The 19,246-nt window shown below is 44.0% G+C and overlaps 1 protein-coding gene across 1 annotated transcript in view; it reads left to right on the top strand.

Annotated features, from left to right (window-relative positions):
* Positions 1-19,246, top strand: part of ADAMTSL3 (ADAMTS like 3) — a 788,444-nt gene that overhangs the window by 185,787 nt on the left and 583,411 nt on the right. The gene's annotated exons all lie outside the window — the stretch shown is intronic.

Genomic DNA, 19,246 nt, shown 5'->3' with positions numbered 1-19,246 from the left:
TGTTTGTGTTGTTTATGTCGGTGCTATAGAGACACAATACTGTACAGTACACCAGCCCAACATGACCTGACCGCTAGACATTATCATAAATGATGCTGTTCAGACATACAGTAGAACACTTCTGCACCCAACGTGACCTGACCAATAGATACAGACATTAACAACTACTCCTACTAACATGGCATGACACATAGGGCTGCCATCAGAAATTCTGGGGCCCGGGACTTACAAAATAGGCAGGCCCCCCCACCCCCCCCAAAAAAAAAAACCCAAAAACAAAACCATCAAACAAATAATAAGATTTAAAAAAATAATAATAATTATATATATATATATATATATATATATGCACACACACACATATATTAAAGAAAACATATAAAATACACATACATACATACATACATACATGCATGCATACACACACACACACACACACACACACACACACACACACACACACACACACACAGACATACAGTTTCTCTCTCCCACTCACTCTCCCTCAACTTATCAACTTACCTATCACAGGCTGGCCAGAGCTGTAGCAGATGTGGTACCAGCTCTGCCCCCTCCATTGTGTGTAGCCCCGCCCCCTTTACATGACCGAGATCTGGCACTGTCACAGGAGGCAGAGAGTATGCTGCAAGCTTCTATTGAAAAGTCCCTGCCAAAATGGCCGCTGCCTCAGAGGAGACAATTATTAAAGATACTAGAGGAGCCTCCGCTAGTATCTTTAATAACTGTCTCTTCTGAGGCGGCGGTGTTGTGTGTTCAAACTGAAATCTAAATTGCAGTGTAAAAATAAAGCAGCCAGTATTTACCCTGCACAGAAACAAAATAACCCACCCAAACTCTAACTCTCTCTGCACATGTTATATCTGCCCCAAGTGCAGCGCACATGGGCCAGTATTTACTAAAAATCCGAGTTTGGCCGATTTGTGTTTTTTTTACTAAGTCCCAACACGGGAATTCACTAAGCACAAATCTCGGCAGTGTTTGGGACATTCGTAATGGTTTGATTGGCAAAGTTCTGAAATACGAATGAATAGACCATCGGTCAAACGCGGCTGTTATTTCATACAATACGGGCATTCACTATTCATTCGTATTTGGGTGTTAGTCTCTGAGTGCTCAAGTGCGGGTCTATTTTTTTTCGATTCGTTAAAAAAAGCAGCAAAAAAATAGACCTGCTTTTTCCAGTCGAGTTTGGATAACTATGCACGGATCAGTGAGATCTGTGCATGGTTATCTATGGGAAAGTGTCTGTTTAGTGTAAAAACTGGAAAAAAAATTGCGTGGGGTCCCCCCTCCTAAGCATAACCAGTCTCGGGCTCTTTGAGCCGGTCCTGGTTGAAAAAATATGGGGGGAAAAATGACAGGGGTTCCCCCATATTTAATCAACCAGCACCGGGCTCTGCGCCTGGTTCCAAAAATACGGGGGACAAAAAGCGTAGGGGTCCCCCGTATTTTTGAAACCAGCACCGGGCTCCACTAGCCAGGTACATAATGCCACAGCCGGGGGACACTTTTATAGTGGTCCCTGCGGCCCTGGCATTACATACCCAACTAGTCACCCCTGGCCGGGGTACCCTTAAATCAAGGGGTCCCCCCCCTCCAGCCACCCAAGGGCCAGGGGTGAAGCCCGAGGCTATCCCCCCCATCCAAGGGCAGCGGATGGGGGGCTGATAGCCTTTTGAAAAAATGTGAATATTGTTTTTAGTAGCAGTACTACAAGTCCCAGCAAGCCTCCCCGCAAGCTGGTACTTGGAGAACTACAAGTACCAGCATGCGGTGGAAAACCGGGTCCGCTGGTACCTGTAGTACTACTACTAAAAAAATACCCCCAAAAAAACAGGACACACACACCGTGAAAGTATAATTTTATTACATACATGCACACCTCCAAACATACATACTTACCTATGTTCACACGAGGCTCTGTCCTCTTGTCTCTGTAGAATCCTTGGGGTACCTGTGAAAAAAATTATACTCACATAATCCAGTGTAGATTGTGTCCAATGTATAATCCACGTACTTGGCAAAACAAAAAAACGGAAACCCGACCACGCACTGAAAGGGGTCCCATGTTTACACATGGGACCCCTTTCCCCGACTGCCAGGACCCCCCCTGACTCCTGTCAAAGAGGGTCCCTTCAGCCAATCAGGGAGCGCCACGTCGTGCCACTCTCCTGATTGGCTGTGTGCTCCTGTAGTGTCTGTGAGGCAGCACACGGCAGAGATACAATGTAGCGCCTATGCGCTCCATTGTAGCCAATGGTGGGAACTTTGCGGTCAGCGGTTGACCGAAAGTAACCTCACCGCTGACCGCAAAGTTCCCACCATTGGCTACAATTGAGCGCATAGGCGCTACATTGTATCTCTGCCGTGTGCTGCCTCACAGACACTACAGGAGCAGACAGCTAATCAGAAGAGTGGCACGACGTGGCGCTCCCTGATTGGCTGAAGGGACCCTCTTTGACAGGAGTCAGGTGGGGTCCTGGCAGTCGGGGAAAGGGGTCCCATGTGTAAACATGGGACCCCTTTCAGTGCGTGGATCGGGTATGTGGTTTGTTTTTTTGCCAAGTACGTGGATTATTAAAAAAGGACACGACACACTGGATTTAGGTGAGTATAATTTTATTTTCAGGTACCCTGGAATCGACGTCGAGACGTGGGCCGAGTCGGCATCTGAACATAGCTAAGTATGTGTGTGTCGGAATGTATGTAATAAAGTTGTACTTTCAAGGTGTGTGTGTCCTGTTTTTATTTGGGTATTTTTTTTGCAGAAGAACTATAGGTACCAGCGGGCCCGTTTAACCCCCGCATGCTGGTACTTGTGGTTCTCCAAGTACCAGCTTGCGGGGGAGGCTTGCAGGGACTTGTAGTTCTTGTGCAAAAAACAATATTCTTTTATTTTACACTTGGCTATCAGCCCCCCATCCGCAGCCCATGGATGGGGGGGACAGCCTCGGGCTTCACCCCTGGCCCTTGGGTGGCTGGAGGGGGGGACCCCTTGATTTAAGGGGTTCCCACTCCTCCAGGGTACCCCGGCCAGGGATGACTAGTTAGTGATTTAATGCCAGGGCCGCAGGGACCTATATAAAAGTGTCCCCCGGCTGTGGCATTATCTCTCTGACTAGTGGAGCCCGGTGCTGGTTCAAAAAATACGGGGGACCCCTACGCTTTTTGTCCCCCGTATTTTTAGCACCAGGACCAGGCGCAGAACCCGGTGCTGGTTGATCAAATATGGGGGAACCCCTGTCAATTTTTTCCCCATATTTTTTCAACCAGGACCGGCTCAAAGAGCCCGAGGCTGGTTATGCTTAGGAGGGGGGACCCCACGCAATTTTTTTCAGATTTTTAAACACTGTAAAAACCTTTTTAAGGTACACAATGAAGCCCTGCACGGATCTCACAGATCCGGCCGGGATTCCTTGTGTTTTGTCAGGCAGTGTTTTACTCATCACTCCCGTAAAACACTGCCTGATATTACGAATCACATCGACATCGGAAAATACGAATTGTGAAAAGTCGGCAGCTTAGTGAATGACCGTATCAGGATTCAAAAAGTTGCAGTAAAATGCACCCGATACCATTCGAGTTCAAACACCCTTCAAAACGGCCAAAACACGAATCTTTGTAAATATACCCCATGGTTTTGCCCATTAGAGAAAGATTTTGCTTTTGCGATCAACCCTGGATTAGTCCCATAGACCACTACTCCTCCCAATATGTCCTGACCACTAGATGTGATCATAAATACTCTGTACAGACAGAGACCACTACTTATTCCAGTACGTCCTGACAGTATGCAGTTGAGTTTCCCGCAGTTGGGAACCCAGCGGTCAGGATACCGACGCCGGGGTCCCGACCGCTGACAATGCAGACAGCCGAAATCCCGGCTACTAGGGGCTATTCCCACTCGTGGGTGTCAACGACACCCATAGAGTGGGAATAGAACCTGTGGCAAGCTCAGCGAGCCACTGAGCCCGGAAGGGGACTCTTTGCACTCACTTTGCTGTCGGCATACTGACTATCGGGATGCTGTTGTCGGTATACTGGCAGCCATCATCCAGATCATCGGTAAATCCTACTGATCCCGTCCTGACCACTAGATGTGACCATAATTACGCTGTACAGACATGGAACACTATTCCGCCTAACATGGCCTGACAACAAGACATGGGGGGTCATTCCGAGTTGATCGCTAGCTGCCGATGTTCACTGCGTAATGATCATTTAAAAAAATGGCAAAACTACGCATGCGTACAGGGCGCAATGCGCACACGTCGCGTACGGGTACAAAGAGCATAATTGTTTTGCACTGCTTATAACGACGATTCCATTCGCACAGCCGATCGCAAGGAGAGAAGAAGGCGTTTATGGGTGTCCACTGACCGTTTTCAGGGAGTGTTTGGAAAAATGCAAGCGTTTGCAGGGCGGGTATCTGACGTCAATTCCAGGACCTTCGTCGCTGCAATCATTGCACAGAATAAGTAACTACAGGGCTGGTCTTTGTTCTGTACAAAATGTGTTTGTACCGCTTGGCTGCACAGGCGTTCGCACCCTTGCAAAGCGTAAATACACTCCCCCGTGGGCGGCAACTATGCGTTTGCACGGCTGCTAAAAGTAGCTAACGAGCGATCAACTCGGAATTACCCCCATGATCAGAATTCTGTTGATGGCTACTTACAAACAAGTTGCGCATAAACTATAACAATACTATTATGTTACTGTATTATGTTACTGTAAGAAAACGTTTTTCCTTTTTAATATGTCACAAAAGTTTATTTGTTGTTAAATTCTATGCTTACATTCAAACATAAGAATACATGAAATATATAATTTCCCTAATTGTACAAGTATGTAAATTGGCTACTAATGAGATTCTGTGAACATTTGTATTAGAGAATTTATCAGCAAACATATCATGCTTCTTCAAAATGTATTAAAATGCAATCGTGGAGAAATGAGAGATATCTGTAGAGGCGTCTTTGGTTTTTCTGAATAATGCTGCAACCACATAGCCAGAAATAGCGGCCACATACTAGGCGACGAAAAGATGCACTTGTTATGACTAATAATGCATACACCATCTGAGGATGAAGCTATGTACAGCCCTTCCACATGCTCAGTTTGCTTGTTTTGAGGTATTGTGATTCTTCGAGATCTTGCACAGGCACAACGGGGCCGTCCAGGAACCATTACTTATAACATTAGCACAATGCTGGCACTGTGCTAGCATTATCACTAAGCAGTGATGCAGGATGAGGACGTCTCCTAGCACAGAGATATAAGCAGTGATGCAGGATGATGGTGTCTCCTAGCACAGAGATATAAGCAGTGATGTAGGATGAGGGTGTCTCCTAGCACAGAGATATAAGCAGTGATGAGGGATGACTGAGGATGTCTCCTAGCACAGAGATAGAAGCAGTGATACAGGATGAGGATGTCTCCTGCACAGAGCTATAAGCAGTGATGCAGGATGAGGATGTCTCCTAGCTCGGCGAGTGCCCTCTAGTGCAGGCATAAATCACTCGGAAAATGGCCGCCGTGGCCATTTCCGAGTGATTTGCACATGCGCAGTGGAGATGTCCCCGGGAACAAGGCGCGGGCGTCATGTTCCCAGATACCTGCGCATGCTGCCGGAGAGGAGGGGGCCCGCGACAGAGGCTGCACGCGGGTCCCCTCCTCTCTTAAAACGCCCCTGCTCCTATCACAGAGATAGAAACAGTGATGCAGGATGAGGATGTCTCCTAGCACAGAGATATAAGCAGTGATGCAGGTTGATGGTGTCTCCTAGCACAGAGATATAAGCAGTGATGTAGGATGAGGGTGTCTCCTAGCACAGAGATATAAGCAGTGATGAGGGATGACTGAGGATGTCTCCTAGCACAGAGATAGAAGCAGTGATACAGGATGAGGATGTCTCCTGCACAGAGCTATAAGCAGTGATGCAGGATGAGGATGTCTCCTAGCTCAGATATATAAGCAGTGATGTAGGATGAGGATGTCTCCTAGCACATATATATAAGCAGTGCTGCAGGATGAGGGTGTCTCCTAGCACAGAGATATGGGCAGTGATGCGGGATGATGATGTCTCCTAGCACAGATATATAAGCAGTGATGCAGTATGAGGGTGTCTCCTAGCACAGAGATATGGGCAGTGAGGCGGGATGAGGATTAGTGGTAAATTTCCAATAGGCACGTACCTTGGGGCGTCACCTGTTTGGGGGCGGCACTTGGATGCTTGTGATTGTAGTGGCTTTTTTAATTCTATTAAATTAGCTATCATCAAATGAGGACTTAAAAACAATCAATGAAAATAATAAGATTAGTCAAGTAGGGGTGGCCGTTACTGTTGTACCTAGGGGCGCCCTCACCCCTAAATTTGCATCTGATAAATATGTCTCCTAGCACAGAGATATAAGCAGTGATGGGTCATTCCATGAAAATGGTCTTTTTATGTAACGTTTGTTACCAGTTTTCATGACAAGCTTTGCATCAAAATTAAAGCATATCATGTACCATACAAACAACATTTACTTTGCACAAAATATTCAAAACACATGCTCAAAAAAATATATTTCACATGAAATATTTTCAAAATGTAACATTTGTTACCATGGAATGACCCTGATGCATGATGAGGATGTCTCCTAGCACAGAGATAGAAGCAATGATGCAATATGAGGATGTCTCCTAGCACAGAGATATAAGCAGTGATGCAGGATGAGGATGTCTCCTAGCACAGAGATACTGTATAAGCAGTGATGCAATATGAGAATGTCTCCTAGCACAGAGATATAAGCAGTGATGCAGGATGAAGATGTCTCCTAGCACAGAGATATAAGCAGTGATGCAGGATGAGGATGTCTCCTAGCACAGATATAAAAGCAGTGATACAGATGGAGGGTGTTTCCTAGCACAGATATGTAAACAGTGATACAGGATGAGGACGTCTCCCAGCACAGAGATAGAAGCAGTGATGAGGGATGAGGATGTCTCCTAGCACAGAGATATAAGCAGTGATGCAGGATGAAGACGACTCCTAACACAGAGATAGAAGCAGTGATGCAATATGAGGATGTCTCCTAGCACAGAGATACTGTATAAGCAGTGACGCAGTATGAGGATGTCTCCTAGCTCAGAGATATAAGCAGTGATGAGGAATGAGGATGTCTCCTAGAACAGATATATAAGCAGTGATGCAGTATGAGGATGTCTCCTAGCACAGAGATATGGGCAGTGATGCGGGATGAGGATCAGTGGTAAATTTCCATTAGGCACGTGCCTAGGGGCGTCACCTGTTTGGGGGTGGCACTTGGATGCTTAAGTTTGTAGTGGCTTTTTTAATTCTATTAAATTAGCTATCATTAAATGAGGGCATAAAACCAATCAATTAAAATAATAAGATTAGGCAAGTAGGGGTGGCCGTTACTGTTGTGTCTAGGGGCGCCCTTATCCCTAAATTTGCCTCTGATAAATATGTCTCCTAGCAAAGAGATATAAGCAGTGATGAGACATGAGGATGTCTCCTAGCACAGATATATAAGCAGTGATGCAGGATGAGGGTGTCTCCTAGCACAGGGATATACGCAGTGATCAGGGGTGTAGCTGTCTCATTTGGGGCCCCATAGCATAATTCAATGCATACACATCCCCCCCCCCCGCTCATTTGGGCCCCATAGCATAAATACCCCCGCGCGCACCCCGCATGGGGGCACCCCCTATAAAGCACTCACCATTGTGGCCGCAGTGTGCTGCTGCTGCACTGACCCCACATTTGCTCTCCTGGCCGGCCCAGCTCCGTCCACTGTCTATTCACAGACGCTGGGTGGAGGTGTGGCTGTGGTACGGGGAAGTTGGACGTCCCTGCATACTCAGCCACGCCTCCTCCCAGCATTAGTTAGTACCCAGGGGAGGCGGAGCTGGCCGGGTAAGCAAGTGTGGCTGCAGTACAGCAGCGCAACACACTTCTAGTAACGCTGCTGGGGCTTAGTAGTTGAGTGCAGGGGAAGGCTCGGGCCCTAGAGACGGCTCGGGCCCCATAGCAGCCGCATCCCCTGCACCTATGGTAGGTACGCCCATGGCAGTGATGCAGGATGAGGGTGTCTCCTAGCACAGAGATACATGCAGTGATGCAGGATGAGGATGTTTGCTAGCACAGATATATAAACAGTGATGCAGGATGAGGACGTCTCCTAGCACAGAGATAAAAGCAGTGTTGCAGAATGAGGATGTCTTCTAGCACAGAGATACAAGCAGTGATGCAGGATGAGGATGTTTGCTAGCACAGATATATAAGCAGTGATGCAGGATGAGGACGTCTCCTAGCACAGAGATAAAAGCAGTGATGCAGGATGAGGATGTCTTCTAGCACAGAGATATAAGCAGTGATGCAGGATAAGGATGTATCCTAGTACAGAGATATAAGCATTCATGCAAGATAAGGGTGTCTCCTAGCCATACTTGCCTACCCTCCCGGAATCTGCGGGAGACTCACGATTTTTGGGGTAGTCCCCCGCAGCCCCGAAAGACTAGGTGGCTCTCCAGCATCCTGTCCGGTTCCTAGTGATGCAGGTAGAATTCTGTGATAATCACCGGCAATCACGGGGCTGCTGCAAGGAAGCAGGGCTCAATGACTGGCATATCATTTAGCCCCGCCCCTTGCAACAGATTCACGAATCGCAGGTGTTTTCTGTGTTGGGGGTGGGGCCTATAGCTCCACCCCTAACAGCGGACTAGCAAATTATGGGTGTTTCCCAGTATTGTGGGTGGGGCCTAATGAAGATACAGTTCGGCCCCGCCCCCAGAAGTGACTTGCAGTGTCTCGAGACTGGAAAAGAAGGTAAGTATGCTCCTAGCACAGAGATATAAAGTCACATGTTAATATCTCCCCCTTATTCTGTAAGCTTCACTGGGACAGGGACTGATGTGAATAAACTTTCTCTATAAAGCACTCTGTAATATGTTGGCACTGTATCAGGAAATGTTAATAATATTATGTATTAAATAATCAGGGACAAGTGTCAACTATGTATCATGTTATTTGCTTTTGAGCTATGCATTCACTGTAACAATTAGAAGCATAAATGAGCCCTGACACTTATTAGCGTAACTCACATTCACTTAGTAGGACAGACTTTACTAATAGATTGACCCAAAGTGACCTGAATTAAACTCGCTAAATTACTGTACAAGCATGCAGAGATCCAAGGCCTCAGTCAGTGCCAAGATGTGGCTGTACCTTACCATTGATGCTCTCCGTGGTCATTATCAGTATTGCAGGAGAGATAGCTACAGTACTGGTTCATTTATGCACTTACATCATACTGTAAGTAAACCGCAACAAAACTCCCGATTATGGAGCTATAAGAGATTTATTGATTTTTTAAGCAGTAGACATAGTGACATTCATTTGCATATTTATGGAGGAGGAAAATGTGTAATAACAATGCTGTGTATATTAAACTAAAATAACAGAATCAATGGGATAAGGTTCAGCAAAGGGCAAATGCTTTTATATTGCAAGGGTCTAAAATTGTGACTGCCACAGTACAGTGTCTTAATAAACTGCAGATGGTAACAAAGGTGTTATTGGCACCAGAAAGGTGACAGACGGTCTTGCCAGAATTCAGCATTAGCAGCTATATTAGTGCAAGTGTGTAAGTCACACCAACTGAACATTTGACCATCTCAGTTGTTCCTGGAATTCTTAGAACCCTTCGGAGAACAGGAAGGAGAAAGCATGTCAGAGGGTATTGAACTTGCCATCACTACACTTGTTACACTGGAAAAGGCCACCATCAGCAGGTTTGCTATTTCATGGGCTGCTTTCTATAAGATTTTAACTTATAAAATCGCTCTTTGGGGGTCAATCCAATTACGTGCGCGTTTCCCCCACACCGTCAGTGCAATAGCAGCCCCAGCTTGCACAAAAGTGCTCGCAGCCCATAGTGGCCGCGAGGGGTGCCAGATACCGTAGTGTTGCCGACAGTGAAATGCTGCGGCAATGGCAACTAGCACCCTTTGCACCTAATTAAATTAACCCTTTTATCTGAGGTTTAATATAGACATCTAGTATGTAAGCAGCTTTTTATGTGGTAATTTTCATTTATTTCCATTATTTAAAAAAACCAAAACAATTATAGTCTGACAGGGATCGGTATGTTATGCTGCCGCACGGGATGCCGAATGTCAGAATACTGATGAAATGGGAGATAGACCATGTAGGGAAGCTATCTGGTAGAGCAGCTGTAAGACATAAACACTTATAGGGGAATTGTAAGAGGCAGGAGCGGTTTAAGAGAGGAGAGAGCTCTGCTTGCAGGTTCTGATTGGGCCCCCTCTCTTTGGCAGCGCAGGAAACTTTGCCTGTACAACAGAATCTGCATGTGCAGGTCTCCGGAAACATGGCGCCTGTGCCTTGTTCCCGGGGACATCTCTACTGCGTATGCACAAATCACTGCGAAAATGAACATCTCACCATTTTTCTGGTGATTCCTGTCTGTTACACCGGCCGCCGTGGGACTTCGGAGGGGTACTAAGTATATTTATATGAGTGCAAGGTGTGCGATGTAGGCCCCCTGAAGGTTGTCCGTGTGCATTGCACACCTTGCATCCATTACAGATACAACAAATGGTTAGAGACAGTAGTCTCAAACCCCACAAACCGGCGCTAATTAATTATATTTCATTAAAAACCAGTGTTTCTTTAAAGCTGCTGAGTAAAAACAGCTTGCTAGGCTGCACAAAAAAAAAAAACAATTAGAACAAATGGAAATAACTCTGCGCTTTGAAACACTTTACAGATTTTTATACGTGTGGTCTGTCATGTAGAATAAATGACTCAGTGAGACTTTGTATATTGATACTTTTATCTAAAAATAGTTGACATGTAACATTTATCACAACACACAAGTAATAGTAAGGGTGTGTACACACGGTGAGATTCGGACTTAACCGATTCTCACTGTGCGACGGGGGGCCGGGTCGGCACATAGCCAGTATCGCAAGCACATAATGAGTGTGCTTGCGATCCTGGTACTGTGCGATTTTCGCTAAGTGTCAATCTTGACTATCTCTTCTATAGAGATAGTCAAGATTGACTTGCCTGCACAGTCTATTTTTTCTGCCGATGCCGACCGCGCAGGGCCGCGCATCGGCATCGGATATGGATCGCAAGGTGACTCAGAAGTCAGCATATAGTCAGAATCGGAAGAAAAGATCTCACCGTGTGTACACACCTTAAGTTAGTAGCTGTTATGCATAAAAAAATCTGATTAATAATGAATGAGTAGCTAAAAGCTTATAAATAAGCACTGAAAATTACTCTTTATGTCCCAGTGTGTTACTGAAATAAAAGTTCCGCAAAAGGTTCACACTGATTACAGTCTCATGAAGACAGCGCTATTAAGCAGCAATTACCTGTCATCAGACATACCACGTGTAACATTGCCAACTGGACCTTTAGGAACCAACACAGGGGTAATTATATTCAAGTATATGCTGTCTTCATGAGACTGTAATCAGTGTGAACCTTTTGCGGAACTTTTATTTCAGTAACACACTGGGACGCCAGTGTAACTATATAAATACCTACAAGGAGAGTAATATTTTACACTTTATTATGATGTGTTTATAAATATTTAAATATACCTCTACATAAAGAGTAATTTTCAGTGCTTATTTATAAGCTTTTAGCTACTGATTCATTATTAATCAGATTTTTTTATGCATAACAGCTACTAACTTACTATTACTTGTGTGTTGTGATAAATGTTACATGTCAACTGTTTTTAGATAAAAGTATCAATATACAAAGTCTCACTGAGTCATTTATTCTACATGACAGACCACACGTATAAAAATCTGTAAAGTGTTTCTAAGCGCAGAGTTATTTCCATTTGTTCCATTACAGATACGCCAGTTGTAGGAGGTAACCCGGGGATTATAGCAGTAAGAAGCTACAGAACTTCCACATATAGTACAAACACTAGGGTCCATTCCAGCAACTAAATTTAAGCTTGTATTCTTGTTTGCATGAAGCAGATAAATATGTGCATCTGCACCAATTGAATCACACTGTCGTGTCGGGGACCTATGGTTTGCTGTTAAAATAAGACTTGTATGCCGTCCATAGCACATTGCACTGTAGTCTGTTGCCTACAAGTTATTAAACAAAATTTGTCCTTTCTACGTTAAAATATTGTGACCTTGACAAAATATGTGACTATGAAGCTTCACAGAGTATGCAAATTATAGTGCTGATTATTGCTTGATTGTCTTTTACATTTCTTAGTGAATGTGCGTCATTACTTTAGGGGCATGGCCGTCTTTTCGTATGGGCTCAATGGGCTCTTGCCCAAGGGCCCCAGGAGTATAAGGGCCATAGGCTGATAGCTGAGGGTCCCCTCTTTCTAGGGGTACCAGATTTTTTAAAATCGGCCCTGGGGAACCGGAGATATCCGACTTGAAAGCAGTGGTGCCCATCCAAGCTTATTAAATGCTCTTCCCAGCCAGATATCTCGGGTTCTGTCTGACTTAGAGTTTTTCTGAGGGTATAATCCTAAAGCTGGGACTCTTCCCTTTTTGTGGACACTGGCAGCTTGTCTCTACTTTGCCGAGAACCAGAGATATCAGCCTTTAAGTAGATGGTCCTTGCTCCAGCTCCACACGCCTGATATGCAGTTTTATATTTTCATTGGTGAATTGCTCTGGCTCCTGAACTCTGATCTCCAAGTCCCCAGGACCTTCTGTAAGGTGGGACTCTCTAGTCTGTTATCCAATTCAAAGCTAAGAAATAAATTTTCAGGAACTTGAGATATCTGGAGTCAAGCAAGCTGCCCTCCCACCGGAAATTGATAAATATTAAGCCCACTACACCGTCCACCCCTCCCCTACGTATTAAACACCCCCTACCACCCTGGAAGTCATGTACCAGGGCCACTTCATTCAGCCCAATGCCCCCTTCTACAGTTTAGCCCCATCTGTACAGTAAAGGAGTAATTAGCAGAAATTACTGCTCCAGGTCCTACATGCTGAGCGGAAGATAGAACACCCCCTACCGCCCGCGGGACATCAAAGCTGCCGCTGATAGCACCCCCACCCCTACCACTGGAGGATGGGTAGGGGGCCCAGTGCATTGCTGTGCCCAGGGGCCTACACTGCTGTTAAGACGGCCCTGTTTAGGGGGACCAGTCACAAAGCTAAAGAATTTTGCAGGCTACTGAATCATTTCTGTCTTTTGTCAGGTTGGAACCTCCCTATTTCATTTACCATTGATTTTATTGGGAGGCAGCTTTTACAAAGAATGCTGTTTGTCTTGTGTGAGCTGTAACTGCTTCCAGTTACATATTCCTTACTTAGACTTCATTTTTGACTTTCAGCATGATTGACTTTCTATGGACTTAAAGGTATATTATTGAATTCTGGAGCACAATAGCAATTGTTTGTCTGGCAGGATTTTTATACTACACCTTGGGCCTGATGGTTTGCATACAACTCCAATGGCAGGATTGTGCATGTGCAGGACACGTTCTAGGCATGTGCAGAATGGGTCCTGCGTTGTCGCATGTGCAGTGCCCCCTAACAGGCCTCCAGATTGACAGGCTGTAGCCGTTTGGGGGCAGGGAGAGGGTGACGCAGGTCAACGTTCCTGGAAATGGGGGGATGTTTTCTGGGAGATGCCAAGGCCAGTGTCCGACTCAGACTTCCTGCCTCGACTACGGATCCGAGATGGCCATCTAAGTAACCAGAGAAAAGTCCTCAGGTGCAGCAGCTGATCACAGAGGCTTGCAGGCGACGTCTATTTACACAAGAAGCCTCCTGCCGCATTAGCATATTTACACACAGCAGCTACATCCAAAGACGCAGCTACTGTGTGCAATTGCATCCACCTCTAAATCAGGCCCATTGTAGACAGGTTGAGAATGAATCTTTGCTTTATGTCTGGGTGTGGGACCAGTACATTATTATATCACTTGATCGCTGTATTGTTGGCCCTCCATGATTTCATATTTTGTTTTTCCAAATAATACCCTGATGTAGCATACTGATACTAGTAATAACAGCACATACACCTCCCTACTGCCTTGATTTAGATGGACGGTTCCAATTTAGGGATTGGGTCTATCACCCTGACAGTTAATGTTGGAAATTATATTTTGTTTTATGCTTCGTACAGTGAGAGGGAAACCGCAGGCACATGCCTTTGGTGCTTCTGGCAATGGCTGGGAGTTTTTAGGGGAGGAGATTGAGGTCAACCTGGCTCTTCTGTAGGGGCACCAGTCTACTCCATCAAGATATAGGAATCTTCTAACGATCTGTCAATGGGTTATAGTACCTACAATGGACATGTAAGCTGCAGCAGCACCACTTGTGAACTTGTCCCATAGTGCTCTTTTCCAGTCAATCAACTGGCATAACGCACCCACGGGAAGTGACACATTACTCCCAATGGTAGGTTCTAACTTGGGAAAACACAGCTGCCGGAAGACAAAGAACACTTAACTCATATGTTTCCGGTTATCTCCTTCCTGGCTAGGACACGTATAGCTTTTGTCTTCAAACAGCTGGATCTGCAATGTACCTTTCAGGCTGTGTAATGTTGCTGACTGCCTTACGATATTTATCCATACAGTATTATGGGGTCTTTGTAAAGTATTAAAAGAGGAAGAAGAGAAGGAAACTCTTTAGCAGGGCACACTTGAATCTGTGACCTGGTGTCAGTGATGGCAATATGGTGGTATTCTTTACTGTTTCAGTAATACTCTCGTACATGTGCAGTGAACAAAATAAACCCTTCTTTTCTCTGTCTTAGTAATCTGGCAATGATGAATTTGCAGCTTTAAGCTCCCTGAAAAGGATGGAAATAAAAGTACAGGGCAGCAGTCCTCATCTGTGTGCCAACATTTCTTGATGGACTGGACCTCCAATATGCTGGTGTGTTTAAAAGAATAATGCCAAGAATTGATAAAAGAATAACATACATTAATAGCCTACATGTCAGTATTTCCCATTTAGGAAGGAATCGCCCTCTCTTAGGGTCAGCTTTCTTCATTCCTTCAAATACATAATGCATAAGCAAACATTAGATCAGTGGCTTCACACACTGATTGCTATAGAGCTGTAATCCATGAAGACATACTGTTAATTACAGGCCTGTGTTTTTACCACATGTTTAGTATACTTATTCCCATGTGTTTTGAAGTATTCCCTATATTGGATTTGTATTGTGATCACAATGTTCACACAGGTGTGTGTACTTCTGTTCTTTCCTTGGTTCCAGGTTCCTCTGTTGTGTACCGCAATTTTGTTGAGATATTTTAAGTTCTGATTACCTCATTACCTTGTCTTGGCTTCATATATAGCCCCTCTGTTCCGTTTACTTCTTGCCCATGCAACAGGTTTGTTAGGACCATGCATAGAACTGCTTAGGACCATCGTGCAATGGAAAATTGCATCATGGTCCTAAGCAGATTCTGGTGACCTGACTCGTCTTTGACTTTATTTGTGAATAGCGCATGCCCCTTAATCATGTTTCTTCCTGGATTGCCTTTGTCTTGTGATTTGTACCTCACTATGAAGTAGTCAGCAGTCTCCTACTCTGGCTCCTTTGGGAGCTGGTACATGGTTACCCCGCAGTGGAGTTCAAGTCCTCTGGTAAAGACTGTGCCAACCACTATAAGCACAGAATACCTGCTCGCCAACTAGACCCTTGAAGCTTGCACAGGCCATTTATTTTACTGACACGACAAGTGGAAGGGGATCTTTTTTTTAACATAACATCTCAGTTTACAGACAGAGCCAGCCCTAATCATTATGGTGCACTAGGCAAGATTTTGGCTGATGCCCCCTAGCACCGCTGCTAGTTCCACCTCTTACCATGCACCCCTTTTCCATCATTATCACCCCTCAGTCATAGCAGTCCTTATTTTGGTGCTCCTACCCCCTATATTTTAAATAGGAACAGTGCGCACATTCAGCGCGCAGCCCAAAAAGGGGCGTGTTCTTTTGGGAAGGGGCATGGCCACACAATAGTACCCCCAATTCTTATTACGCCACACAGTAGTGCAACTTTATTCACATTATATCATGCGAAAGTGTCCCTTCGTCATGTTATATCACACAGTAGTACCACATTACCTTATATACGTTACTCCTCACAGTAGTGCCCTTATTCACATTAGAGCACATTGACTTGATCCTTATTCACATTACACCACACAGTAGTGCCTTTTCTATACATTACGCCACACAGTAGAGCACCTTATACACATAATGACACACATTAGTAATGCTTTTATACACATAATACCACACAGTAATGCCCCTTACACATATGACACACATTATTAATGTCCTTATAAACATAACGCACCTTACACATTATGCCAACCTTTATTAATGCCCTTATACACATAATGACACACATAATGTCCCATACACATACGCCGAACACTATTGCACAACGAACCTACCCACACACAGCACTCACATGGCCGCTAACACTATGACCTCTGCCTCTGCTTGTATACAGATGTGTCCTCATATATCTTGCCTCAATATGCCATGAGCTCCCATCCAGCTCTGCTAACGTTGGGCGCCTTTTTTTTGCAGAAAATGCGTCTTATCTATGTGACTAGGCTTAAAATGATAAATAGCATGCCTATATTCTGTGTGCGACTGCGGCTGTATCTGCATACGAAATGCTACATTAGTGATTTCCAGGAATACACTGTAACGTAGCATTTTGTATGCAGATACAGCCGCAGTCACACACAGATTATAGGCATGCCGCAAATCATTTTATTCAGCAGAAGCTGCTTGAGCCCCTAGGCATTACAAATGCCCTAGGCATTTGACTAGTTTGCATATGCCTAGGGCCGGCTCTGTTTACAGATATTCTTTCTAAATAATTTTGAATAGTTATGTTTCCGGTATAACAGCTTCCACTAAGCCTGCACAAGATGCTATTTGACTGTTTTGCTAGTGACTCATCTTATAACTTCTACTCAATGCAGTGGGGACCTAGAGACTTGTAACGGTTTCCTTAATAAGTGCTCCATTCAATTAGAATTAGACTATTAGACTTTTGATTGTATCAGCTTGGTGCTTTCTGGAGAGGCCTCCAACTACAGTAGGCTTTGTATTTTGTTGGAAAATAAGCTCCCCTTGAAGTAAAGGATATTGTTTTCACCTGCTCATCATACTAGAAATTCGAGCTGTCAGCGAATATGCAATTCAGGGGCAGATTTATTAAGCTCGGTGAAGTGATAAAGTTGAAGGTGATAAAGGACCAGCCAATCAGATCCTAACTGTCATGTCACAGGCTGGGTTTGAAAAATGTCAGTTAGGAGCTGACTGGCTGGTCCTTTATCACCTTCCTATTTATCACTTCACCAAGCTTAATAAATCTGCCCCTCAGTTCCTTACCCTTTCCATAAACTTGTCCTTTGAATTGTAGCGCCATCTATTGGAAGGTGCAGCCTTTTCTGTAAACATTTACGCTGACTGCAGGCATCCTCAATCACCTCAGAGACGTCACTCCAAGCAGTTACATTGGTGATTGCTCATATATAGATTATGTTTGTAAATTGGCTATAGAACACCCCTGTGCAGATTTTATTATCTGCCGCTCTTTTCTGATATCCTTACACAGGAAAGGCTTATGCTCATATCTGACTGGAGAGCCACTCAGATAATCAGGATGCTCATAGTAGAAATATTTAATAGAATTATTATAATTTTGTTTGTGTGGAAAAGAGTGACCCATGCATTTGTCTGATTGTGTGAAGACAGATCTACATGTGACATTAGCAGTGTCCTGATGTGAGGCAGTTAATGCTAGCAAGACTTTAATAGTGGGTGGAGTGTGATCCCTCAGTAGCACAGAGTAGTGATATTGGGCTCCGGTCCAAGTGATGCAGGAAGTTTGTGGCTTCAGCACATACGGCGTTCATATATCCAATCTGATAAATTATACAAGTTCTTAGTAAGGGACGTATAGGAAAAAGCCATTTGCTGTCTATTTGCTTTCAGACTAAATTTCCTAATCCCACTTGTTATCTATGGTCATATTTTGATAACATATGATTTAATTCCAATTATACTTTCATTATGATTTAATTATATCCCTCCAAGTAGGGACAGTAATATTGCAGGCCATGCACAAGGATTTTATGAGCAGCAAAATATTGAGACGCATCATAGATACGCTTTACATAAGTTATTGGGCGTGCCCCTTTTATTGATAAGGCACATATTAGTCAATAATTACATTTGTTAAAGCCTATGTGCTGTCAACTGTGAAAGTCAACTGCAATTAAGAAATTAATTAAAACTGCAACCAGTAATAAATATATCTGTAATACAGTAATCAACAATGAGGCTGTGTTATTCCTTTTTTTAGGTCCCATACACATCAGTATTATTATTAAATATTTAACTTGCATTCTCATAGCCTAGGAAATGTGCAGTTATGCTGCTAGTCTAAAATATATAGCATATTCTCAAGATTAATGTGTCTTCTTCAGTTGACCACCCTTCTGAACAGCTGTGCCCCAAAGGACTGCCTTCAAAGCAAACCGATAGTTAAATATAGCTGTGTCAGTTTTGGAATAATTGGCTCTGTTAACAGTCAAGGATTCCATAAGAGATTGTAGGGCATCCACAAATTGCAGAAGGTGTGATTAGGGGAAAGGGAAGAGAAAACAGGGAAGAGGTAAAAAAGAAATAGCCTGAGTTACTGGGCTACTGCTTTTGCCACAGAAGACAAAATGGGGCAAAATAGATAAGAAAAGGGCAAGAAAAGGCATTTACGTACCCATGCAACAAATATCAAAAAATAATTAATAGATAAATAACTTTATAACTTTAACTAGAGCAATAAAGTATCTCAGACAGAGAACATGTGTAAAACATGGTAAACATTATAAACAGCACCCTAAAGGACACCATGGACTTATATAAAAATGGTATCTTATGTGCAATAGACAGAGAAAAACAAAAACTGCAATGTTGCAATCACATTTAGGACATCCACTATAGGGAAACTAAACCATTCTTCTTAAAATGGATGCAATAAAACATACAAAAGTCAGTGGAGAGTAGACAAGCATCTGGCTGGAGATGGATGAAGCCAAAGAAGTACTGTAGGTACTTCTGGGAATATTCAGACGGAGTGAGAGGCTGTCATTTAGATGTAGTTGAAGTTATTGAAATCTGTTAATCTTCCATC

This window comes from Pseudophryne corroboree, chromosome 6, assembly GCF_028390025.1.
Source record: "Pseudophryne corroboree isolate aPseCor3 chromosome 6, aPseCor3.hap2, whole genome shotgun sequence".
In the NCBI taxonomy this organism is placed as follows: Eukaryota; Metazoa; Chordata; class Amphibia; order Anura; family Myobatrachidae; genus Pseudophryne; species Pseudophryne corroboree.
This window is presented reverse-complemented; position numbering and strand designations above follow the sequence as displayed.